The sequence below is a fragment of the Calliphora vicina genome, chromosome 3 (genome assembly GCF_958450345.1).
Source record: "Calliphora vicina chromosome 3, idCalVici1.1, whole genome shotgun sequence".
Classification (NCBI taxonomy): domain Eukaryota; kingdom Metazoa; phylum Arthropoda; class Insecta; order Diptera; family Calliphoridae; genus Calliphora; species Calliphora vicina.
This window is the reverse complement of record NC_088782.1, coordinates 2,401,876-2,413,283: the sequence shown is the minus strand read 5'-3', so window position 1 is coordinate 2,413,283 and position 11,408 is coordinate 2,401,876.

Below are 11,408 nucleotides of genomic sequence, written 5' to 3'. Positions count from 1 at the left end.
TTAGTAAAAATACTACCTTTTTTAAAAAAAGTAGTGAAAATACTACCTTTTTTTAAAAAAAGTAGTAAAAATACTACCTTTTTTCAAAATTAAAAATACTATATTTTAAAAAAAGTAGTAAAAATACTACCTTTTTTAAAAAAGTAGTAAAAATACTACATTTTTAAAAAAAGTAGTAAAAATACTACTTTTTTTAAAAAAGTAATAAAAACACTACATTTTTAAAAAAAGTAGCAAAAATACAACTTTTTATTAAAAAAAGTAGCAAAAATACAACTTTTTATTAAAAAAAGTAGTAAAAATACTACTTTATTTTTACTACCTTTTTTAAAAAAGTAGTAAAAATACTACCTTTTTAAAAAAAAAGTAGTAAAAATACTACCTTTTTAAAAAAAAAGTAGTAAAAATACTACCTTTTTTTAAAAAAAGTAGTAAAAATACTACCTTTTTTAAAAAAAAATAGTAAAAATACTACCTTTTTTTAAAAAAAGTAGTGAAAATACTACCTTTTTTTAAAAAAAGTAGTAAAAATACTACCTTTTTTAAAAAAAGTAGTAAAAATACTACCTTTTTTAAAAAAAGTAGTAAAAATACTACCTTTTTTAAAAAAAAGTAGTAAAAATACTACCTTTTTTTAAAAAAAGTAGTAAAAATACTACCTTTTTTAAAAAAAGTAGTAAAAATACTACCTTTTTTTAAAAAAAGTAGTGAAAATACTACCTTTTTTTAAAAAAAGTAGTAAAAATACTACCTAGTAGTAAAAATACTACCTTTTTGAAAAAAAAGTAGTAAAAATACTACCTTTTAAAAAAAAAGTGGTAAAAATACTAACTTTTTTAAAAAAAGTAGTGAAAATACTACCTTTTTTTAAAAAAGTAGTAAAAATACTACCTTTTTTTAAAAAAAGTAGTAAAAATACAACTTTTTTTTAAAAATAGTAGTAAAAATACAACTTTATTTTTAAAAAAATTAGTAAAAATACTACCTTTTTTAAAAAAGTAGTAAAAATACCAATTTTTTTTAAAAAAAAAGTAGTAGTAATAAATAGTCGTAACAATACTACATTTTATAAAAGGTAGTAAAAACTGCTTATTTAAAACAAAGTAGTAAAAATACTACTTTTTAAAAAAAAAAAATAAAACTGTAAAAGTACTACTTAAAAAAAGTAGTAAAAATACTACCTTTTTTTTAAAAAAAATAAAAATACTAATAAAATACTAATAAAAATATTACTCTGAAACTAGTGAGCCAATTAAAACGCAATATATAAACGGATTAAAGGATATGTAAATTTAAATATTTCTTAGTTTACTTTAATAATATCTGACTAACAGTTTTTGAAATTGTGTAGTGGTTTAAAAAGCCTCTAAAATTTTTTCGATTTTATTGCCCTGTGTTATTATTTCTCAAATCATTCTACCTCAATTTAAAATACTTTAAGTTCTCCTATTCCTAGGCATTTCGTTTTAAAGTTGGATTTCAAAATGTGTTAATTCAAAGACGATTTGAAAATTAATGTAGAAAGTCGTATCTTATAAAATTATCAATGTAGCCAACTTAGAATAAAATTATTGAGATAGTTCGTCAAAATTTTAACATGAAATAAATTTATTCGAATTCGCTTAATCGACAATTATTGGTCGAATAATTTTTTATTCAAAATTGAAAAATTGTATTCATTTGTGTAAAACATATATTTTTTCTTTGATTATTCGAATAATTTTTATTCGAAAAATAAACAACTGTAATTGGATAGAATTAAATCGTACAAAATAACCCAGCAAAAATCAATATTTGTTTTATAAAATAGAAAAACTTGTTTAGAAATATTTCTAAAAGCTTTTGATTAAAAATTTATTATATTCTTTCACTGATTACATACCAAATAATACTTACAATAGTATTGCATATTTGATTGACTTGTTTCAAATCCATACCTGTTTGTTGCTGGGAAATTAAGAAAGAATGTGAAGTAAGTGGTTTCGTGGTTACACATCCAATTGTTGTGAAATATTGAATTGAACAATTTTAAGAAAATAAATGATTGGAAATAATCGTTTTTATACCCTTCATTATGAGTTGCAAGGGTATATAAGTTTGTCATTCCGTTTGTAATTTCAAAATTGTTCATTTGCGACCCCACAAAGTATATATATTCTGAATCGTGATAGATAACGGAGTCGATATAGCCATGTCCGTCTGTCCGTATGTATGTTGAAATCAACTTTTCGTCTCCCCCAAATAACTTACATACATGATGCATACATCAATATATCAGAATTAGACCCGGTTCGGTTGCTATTTAAAATCGAGAAAATCGGCCCACAAATGGCTGAGATAAAAGTAGGATAACCTCGATTTTTGACCTATCTTTGATCTATATCTGGATTACTAAGTCATTAATATAGACAATATGGATATCTAATGATAGATATTTCAAAGTCCATTGCAACGATGGCTATATGGCGAATATGGCTATAGTAAGTTGGAACTACAATGGGTCAAAATCGGGAAAAAATATTTTTTAAACCGATTTTTTTTTCAATAAAGAATTTTTTTGTCATAGATATTTTTTTTTAAAAAAAAAATTTGGAAAAATTAAAAAATTTTTTAAAAAATTTTGAAAAAAAAATTGAATTTTGTTTACGTAAAACTATTTAAAACTATTTATTTTAAAGTATAACTTGGTGAAGGGTATATAAGATTCAGCACAGCCGAATATAGCTCTCTTACTTGTTTAACTTTACTTTGGCCCAAAAATCGTAACTTCAAATAAAAAGGGCAACCTTATCCGATTTTAATCAAATTTTCAGAATCAAAAATCCAAAAAGTAATAAATAGTTGCCACTCTAATGTACATAGATAATATGCATATCTAATGAAAGACTTATCCAGTGATATAATAGAAATTCGGACCCAAATTTCTCACAAAATTTTTATCAAAAAAAAAAAAAAACGCATAGCAAAAGTAACAATAATTTAAAAGTTCTGCTGCAATTTCAACAATTTATTATTCACCCCTATCGCGAATCAACATTTCACATGAAATATTTTCCCTTTTCCTTTTTTCGTTCATCAACTTTGTTCACGTGAAAAAAATTCCCCTTGTTGTGAAATTTTTAGATGGAATTTTGTAAACAATAAACAGCTGTTACGAACAAAATCAACTATTGTGAATGTAAAGTTCATCATGATATTCCCGATAGCAATTTTCCCTTCGAGGGAAATGGATATTTCATGGGAACAAAATTTCACATGTTATTGCCGATAGGGGTGATTATTTGAATAAAATTTTCTTTAATAAAATTTTTTTACATTTATGTCATTTTGTTAAAACTTAACAATTAAAAAGGCTGTAGTGCTAATTATAATATAATTTTCCACACAAGTGTGAATTAATCAGAATAATCAGATGGAAACTAAATTACAAATAACAAAAAAGTCTAGTTCAAACTTAATACTCTCCCATACACAGTTCACAATTTAATTCCATTTATTTTCTCATAGTGAACAAATGTCGACTTAAAATTTTTCGAATAATCGAGGAAAAAATATATTTTTTATTCGAATGAATTACATTTTTCAATTTAGAATAAAAAAAATGGCCGATCAATAACTGTCAATTAATCGAATAAATTTATTTTCAAGTTAAAGTTTATATTTCACATTAATTTTCCAATCAAATTTGGATTAAAATCAGAACATTATGAAACTTATTTAAAATTAAAACATTGTGACTACTAAATACAAAGGAATGGGAATGGTTCTTGTCTGCAATAGAGTTACAATGATTTACTAATTAATAATAAAAAACTATAAATATATTTTTAATTTTGTATTTTTATTCACAGTTAAGAAACTTTTAAATATATTTTGTTAAATTAACCGAATACTAAAATAAAACTCGAATAATTGACAATCGTAATGACATTATAAAGAGAAATACTTAAGCGTTAATGTTAAGCCGATTTAAATCATCTAATAGAATCATTTGGTGACTTAGTGACTTACTGTTACTGGTATTGAATGAAGCATGGTTTTTCTTGTCACACGTTTGTAAATGCAATGAAAAGGTTTTTCTTACATCCTTAGCCGGCTAAGTAACACAGATTGTTGTGTATCTACAGGATTATTTGTAGGTGAGTGGTTTTATGTTTATGTATTTGACACTGTCAGCACTAGTAAAACGGAATCGCCCTAAATATACTTATTATACTGTGCATTACTTGATTATGAAATAGAAATTTCGAAAAAAAAGAATTCTTTTTAGAAAATTTCGTGTAATAATGTCTGGTTTTAAATCGTAATATAGTGACATTATTTAAGAGATTTATGAGTTCTTTTTAAAGAAACAGTACCTTATATGGCAGCTATTGCCAATTATGTTCAGATCCCCAACAAATTAGGAAGTAGGATTTAGAACCTTAACGCACGTTTTTCCTTAAAACTTTTTTTTTTTTATCAATTTATATTTTAAAATTAAGTCAGTTATTATGTTTAATGTTAATTATGTTCATTTGTTGTTAAAATATTTTCAACAAAACCAAACTTGGTCCTACAAAATGTTGGCAAACATTCAAAGGTCTGCCTTCAAACTGATTCCAATGTTATTAAACAGTAGCGAGAGATAGAAACCCTGGTTCAGATAGAAGGAATGGTCCACATGATGTTTCTAAAGCCACTAAATAGATAGCATTTTCAAAACAGCTCCCAACACATCCAAAAAATGTGTCGCAGCTTCCGGTCAATATGTTTATGTTGCTGATGCTCGAGGAAATTTTGTGAAAAAGTTTAGGACCCAAAAGCAGAAAATTTTCCCAAAAAGTTCTTGGTATGGCAAGCAATATTCAGTTGCGGCAAAAGCCTAACATTTGTTACAAAGGGCTCTATAAATACTGAAATTTAGATCAAGAAATGTTTAAAAAAGAGGATGCTTCCATTCATAAGACTTCTTAAGGTGTTCACTTATTTTTGTCCTGATTTGGCATCCTATCACTATGGTAAGCAAGATCTTGAGTGGTGAAAGAACAATAATATGGTATTTGTACCAATAGAGGCAAATCCTCCAAACTGCCTGGAGCTAAGTCCAGTGGAGAGATATTAGGCTCTTGTTAAAAAATAATTGAAGAGCATAAAAAGGGGTCGGAAAGTGTTTTAAATGGAGATGGACTATACTATTGATTAGAACTATTAAAAATAATAATATTTTTTGTAAATTGTAATCTAATAATTATTTAAATGAAATAAAAATCTAAACTGTAGGTTTAGTGGTTTTTTATACCCTTCACCCTCGTGAGAAGGGTATATATAAGTTTGTCATTCCGTTTGTAATTTCTACATTTTTCTGGATCCTTATAGATAGCGGAGTCGATTAAGCCATGTCCGTCTGTCTGTTGAAATCAATTTTCTGAAGACCCCAGATATCTTCGGGATCCAAATCTTCAATAATTCTGTCAGACATGCTTTCGAGAAGTTTGCTATTTAAAATCAGCAAAATCGGTCCATAAATAACGAAGATATGAGCAAAAAACCGGGACAACCTCGATTTTTGACCTATTTTTGATCTATATCTGGATTACTAAGTCATTAAGTCATATAGACAATCTGGATATCTAATGATAGATATTTCAAAGTCCATTGCAACGATGTACATATATAAGGCTATTGTAAGTTGGACCTACAATGGGTCAAAATCGGGAAAAATATTTTTTAACCCGAATTTTTTTTCATCCAAAAATTTTTTTTGTCATACATTTTTTTCCAAAAAAAAAAAAATTTAAAAACTAAAAAAAAAAAATTAAAAAAAAAATATTTAAAAAATTTGGAAAAACTTTTTTTAAAAAAAATTAAAAAATGGCTCTGTTACTCGTTATACCCTACACCACCATAGTGGGGAGGGTATAATGCGTTTGTGCAGATGTGTGTAACGCCCAAAAATATTGGTCTAACAGCCACCTTAAAGTATACCGATCGACTTTCTGAGTCGATTAAACGATGTCCGTCCGTCTGGCTGGCTGGTTGGCTGTCCATGTAAACCTAGTGCGCAGAGTACAGGTCGCAGTTTTGAAGATATATCGATAAAATTTGGTAGATATAATTTTTTCGGCCCAAGGCCGAAGCCTATTGAAACTGGCTGAAATCGGTCCATTATTTCACCTAGCCCCCATACAAATGTCCTCCCGAAATTGGACTTTATCGGTCATAAATGTTTAATTTGTATAGGTATCTATACAAATTTCACTCCAAATAAGTTTTATATATAAGAAATTCATGTCACCAAATTTTGTTACGATCGTTCCATAATTAGTCATAGCTCCCATATAGACCCGCTTCCGAAAATCACTTTAACGTGCTTAAATCACTTAAAAATGTTGGTATATACACAAAATTCAACATAAATAACTTTCATATAGACATAAATCACACTACCTAATTTCATGGTGATCGGTCCATAATTGGTCATAGCCCCCATGTAAGGCCCACTTCCGAAAATCACTCAAAAATATAAATTATTGAAATTTTAAAAGAAAAATGTTTTTACTCTTTTACTTAGTGTAGGGTATTATATGGTCGGGCTTGACCGATCATATTTTCTTACTTGTTTTTTATTAACATTTATGTATGTTAAGATTTTTTCGATCTGAGTCCTTATGTGGAGACCTACATATTTTACACATTTTTGTTTTGAGACGACATTTGTAATTAACCGATTGCAATCAGTTTCAAAATGGTTTATCAAATTTCCTCAAATTAACTGATAAATTGCAGGAATGCCCCATGAATGTCTCAGAAATTAATTCTGACTGCATAAGAACTGTAAATTCTCTAAATTTTGTACAATCCTTATTCAAGTGACTTTGACTATACGACAAAATACAGAAATAAAAACATATGTACATACCATATCTTTTTATACACTATAAATGTTAGTAATTGTATCAATCAATATCAATTCATGTTTAGTTAAAACCATCAAAGATGATATCCTAAATCATTACCGACATTCAAACATATACTCCCACATATCTGACACATTAAGTTACATATATACACAGATTTATACATTTGCTATACATATGTACAGAGTATTTGCACATACCACAATTACGAATTCCAATATTGTTGGTGGCAAATAGTTAGCATCAGTTAGTATGTATTATCATACATTTGTTTCAAATTTACATTAATTAACGCGCGTTCTTATTGAATATCCCCTCCAGAGACTAAAACTATAGATTTTCCTTAACAAGCAGAAACTACATACATATTTACGAATATATGTAGGTACATTAGGATGGTACGTTTTCTTCTAGAGTCGCTCGTTTGTAATTTGGTTTAAAAGACAAAAAGTTTGTCTCATGTAGACGCCAAAACTGCAATACCGTGCGCCCTCGCTTAAAGCAACTACTACAGCCAGAGGTTGCTGTAAAAAACATAAATAGGTGGTCGGCACAAACCCAACATGGTTGCATAAAACGAATTTTCCGATTATTGTTTTGTTGGACAATCTCAAATTTGTATTCCTTTTTATATTCGTGTTGTATAAATCTGAATTGATTATTGTGTTTGTCAGTGCCGATCACTGAGATAAATTAACGATCTGCTTGGCTGTCTGCAACCGATTAAAAATACGAGTGTGATAAGATCGGTAAATTATTTAAATATAAAAGTTCGTGTAGTATAACTATCTCAAATTCCAAATTTTACATTTTCAAAAATTGTTTAAACGAAATTTTATATCTGGAGTCAAAGACTCTGATTAAAAATATAAAATAGCATAAATATAAATTAACATAAATCTTTGTTCTCTATTGGAATATCCATAAATTCTAATGCAAAGGACACCCTAATGCACATAGTACGAGTCTTGAGTAGTCATAGTTAGTAATGAAGCATGAATATTGAATCGGGTCTTGTGTTTTTTGGAGACTTTGTTTCAATTTCGCAGAATTTGTCCGGCATGTCTGGTGTCTATATACATACATACAAATGTGTGAATGTCTTCTATATTGTATATTATCTAGATCCGTAAACATCAGCAAATAATAAACAGCCTTGTTAATGAAGATGATGCTGATGATAGTAATTCTATAATACACAAATAAACAAACAAAAAAATACACAACTGAATCAGCTACAAATCCAAATTCAAATAGACATAATAATTCGGATTACACACACTCTTGGCTTTCGGTTTGTTGTCAAGTATTTCAAATAAAAGCAGTTTTTGAAAGACTGCTGTAACTGTTTTAAAGAGGATAATTTATGGAGGGAATGTTGATTTGCTACAATAATGTACATAAATGTTAATAAAAAAAGAAACCACTAAACCTACAGTTTTTATTTTTTTTTTATTTGATTGAAATTATTATTACAATAGTGACAATTAATCAATAGTGATGAATTTATGAACCTTTTCCTGAAACCCTTCCACTAAGGTTTTTATTGAGCTTTTTGTCACTTTGTTCGAACAGGTAGTCGTCCATCTCCGGTTAAAATCTACCACACTTTTGAACACCTTTTTTGTGCTCTCCAATTCTCTTTTAACAAGATCCCAATATCTCTCCACTGGCCTTAGCTCCAGTCAGTTTGGAGGATTTGCCTCTCCTGGTACAAATACCACATTATTGTTCTTTCACCACTCAAGACCTTGCTTACAATAGCGACAGGATGCTAAATCAGTCCAAAAATAAGTGGACACATTAAGAAGTCTTACTTTTTTTGGAAAGATTGTCTGCTCCTAAACTTTTCTACAACATTCCCTCGAGCATCAGCAACATTAAAATATTGACCCGGAAGCTGTGAAAAATTTTCCAGAACATACGTTTCGTCATCCATTATTTCAATTTCCGTGCTCTGTCTTTGGCCTCTAAATTTTTAGCAGAGTTTTTTATCAGGAATTTTTTGAGCTTTGTATGTTTTTAAGCCTGTCTGCTTTCCTACGGGATGTGTTGGGAGTAGAGGTTTTCACTTCCCGGGAATTCCGCAAAATTTTCAATCCCGGGAAATTGTGCGAGAATTCTCACGAAGGTGAAGGGTATAAAAACTGGAATCTAACGAAGCCATTCCGATACAAATTTTTATTGGATATTTTTAAACCAATAAAATTTTTTAGATTTTAAACGAAGTCTACATTCTTAAAATTGAATAATTTGTTCTAGGCGGGAATTCCCGGGATCTCGGGAAATTTCAAAATGAATCCCGATTTCCTGGGAAATGAAAAAGTGCGGGAAAAGAAAAACTCTACTTGGGAGCTCTTTTGAAAATGCTTTCTATTTATTGGCTTCCTTCTACGTGAACCTGGTTTCCTATCAACGGACAAGTTCTCTCGATACTGTTTAATAACATTGGAATCAGTTTGACGGCCAGACCTTTGATTGTTTGGCCAACTCATTTTAATCAGATTAACAACATTAACTACATTAATCATTCAAAGGTAACTTGATCTAAAAATAAAAAAAAAAATCAAATAATACTTGGGTTAAAAGTTGTAATGAAAAACGTGTGTTAAGGTTTTTTCGATCTCAATATTCCTTGATCGCATTTTCAGAGGATCTAGGATTTTCTAGGCGGTAATAAATTAGACATAAAGCACACTGTTATTAATAGAAACATCCGTGGCATGATGTGAATTTTTACATACTACTTTATTTAGCTGCTGTGCTGGAAAGTTTCGAAAATAAGTTTCAAAACAAGAAAATTATACTTGTTATGGAGAGGGTTGAAAAGTTACGAAAACTGTAAGCAAGCGGCATCAATGCTACTAATAGTTAGAAGGGAGGGAAAATCTTTTTTTTTTCATAAAATATAACAAACTTTTGAATAAAATAAAATAATATAAATGTAATTTAATTGCATGTTTTGAAATTCCTTCAGTGTTCTGTTTGTGTATTTTATCTTATTTTCCTTCCCTGAACTATTACAGCCATACAAAATATTTGTATATAAACAAATCTAACGGTTTTACATTGAAAATAAAAATTAGAATTGATAAAAATGCAAACGATATTCAGCTTCATTCTAGTCGTATGTACTCGCATGTTAATGTGTGTTTGTGGCTATTATCTTTTTTTCTGTAAATGATTCTCTTAAAAGAGACATATGTAAAAGTATATAGATGTAAATATGTACATAAATTTGTATAAAACAAAAAAAAAACCAAGTTTATAAGAACAAGAATATTTGTAGCTGCCAGTGATCATTATGTGGTTGGATGTTTGTAAGAGTTTTTGTTTGTTGTATCGTCGTATAAGGAATAAATTTCCCGGCATTGAACTTGTCTACAAACAATGATTCTTGTTGCTGTTGCTGGGCTTGAATGCCATATACAAACAATCATAGGTATAACATCCCAGCAAGCGCAAGGGCTTCACTTTGTAGGGCTCTAAATAGAAGAAGATGCACTTGCTTCTCATTTTATAAAATTGCATTACAAAATAACCTCTAACAAATCTTTATTGTCACTCTACCAGAAGAAGGTACAAAATCTTTTAAATAGTTAAGTCTTTCCTAAAATTGTATGTTATGAAGTTCGCGTGAAGTAGTTTTTTTTATATATAAAACTACACACGTCATTCATTAAAGTCCACTCTTTAGGTTTTATGCTGAATTCATTAACCCTCTAACCCGCAAGAGTGCCTCAAGGCATGCATTACAAAACACCAATTATCTCAAAAATGAATTACAATTTTTATTTTTTTTTTTAAATTTTGCGGTGATTTTAGTTACAGATTTGTTAACATTTCCCTTGAAGGTCGAAATGCATTCAGACTTTTAGTTTTTGTTCTGCCAGCTGTTTTGTAAGTGATGTCATAAATTTAGCATGTGAAATTTTGTGTGCGATTTTTTATCTTTAAATCAAAGTTTTACTAACTTTTAATCGCCCGATCTATTCGAAATATTTTTTGTTAATGGTAATATCATCTTCTTTCAGCCTATGAATTTGTAAATGTTAAACAATTAACAAAAATAGTATTGAGAACGCAAAAAATAAGGGGTGTTTTTTACTTTTTTATACCCTTCACCACGAGTGGCAAGAGTATATATAAGTTTGTTATTTCGTTTGTAATTTCTACATTTTTCTTTTGCGACCCCACAAAGTATATATATCCTGGATCGTTATAGATAGGTAAGTCGATATAGCCATGTCCGTCTGTCCGTGTGTATGTTGAAATCAATTTTGCGTAGGCCCCAAATATCTAACATACATACATAAACCATGACATATATTGGGAATTCTTCCGGTTCTATTTCTATTTAAAATCGACCCAAAAATGGCTGAGATATAAAAGAAAAAACCGGGACAACCTCGATTTTTGCCCTATTTTTGATCTATATCTGGATTACTAAATCATTAATATAAACAATATGGATATCTAATGCTAGATATTTCAAAGTCCATTGCAACG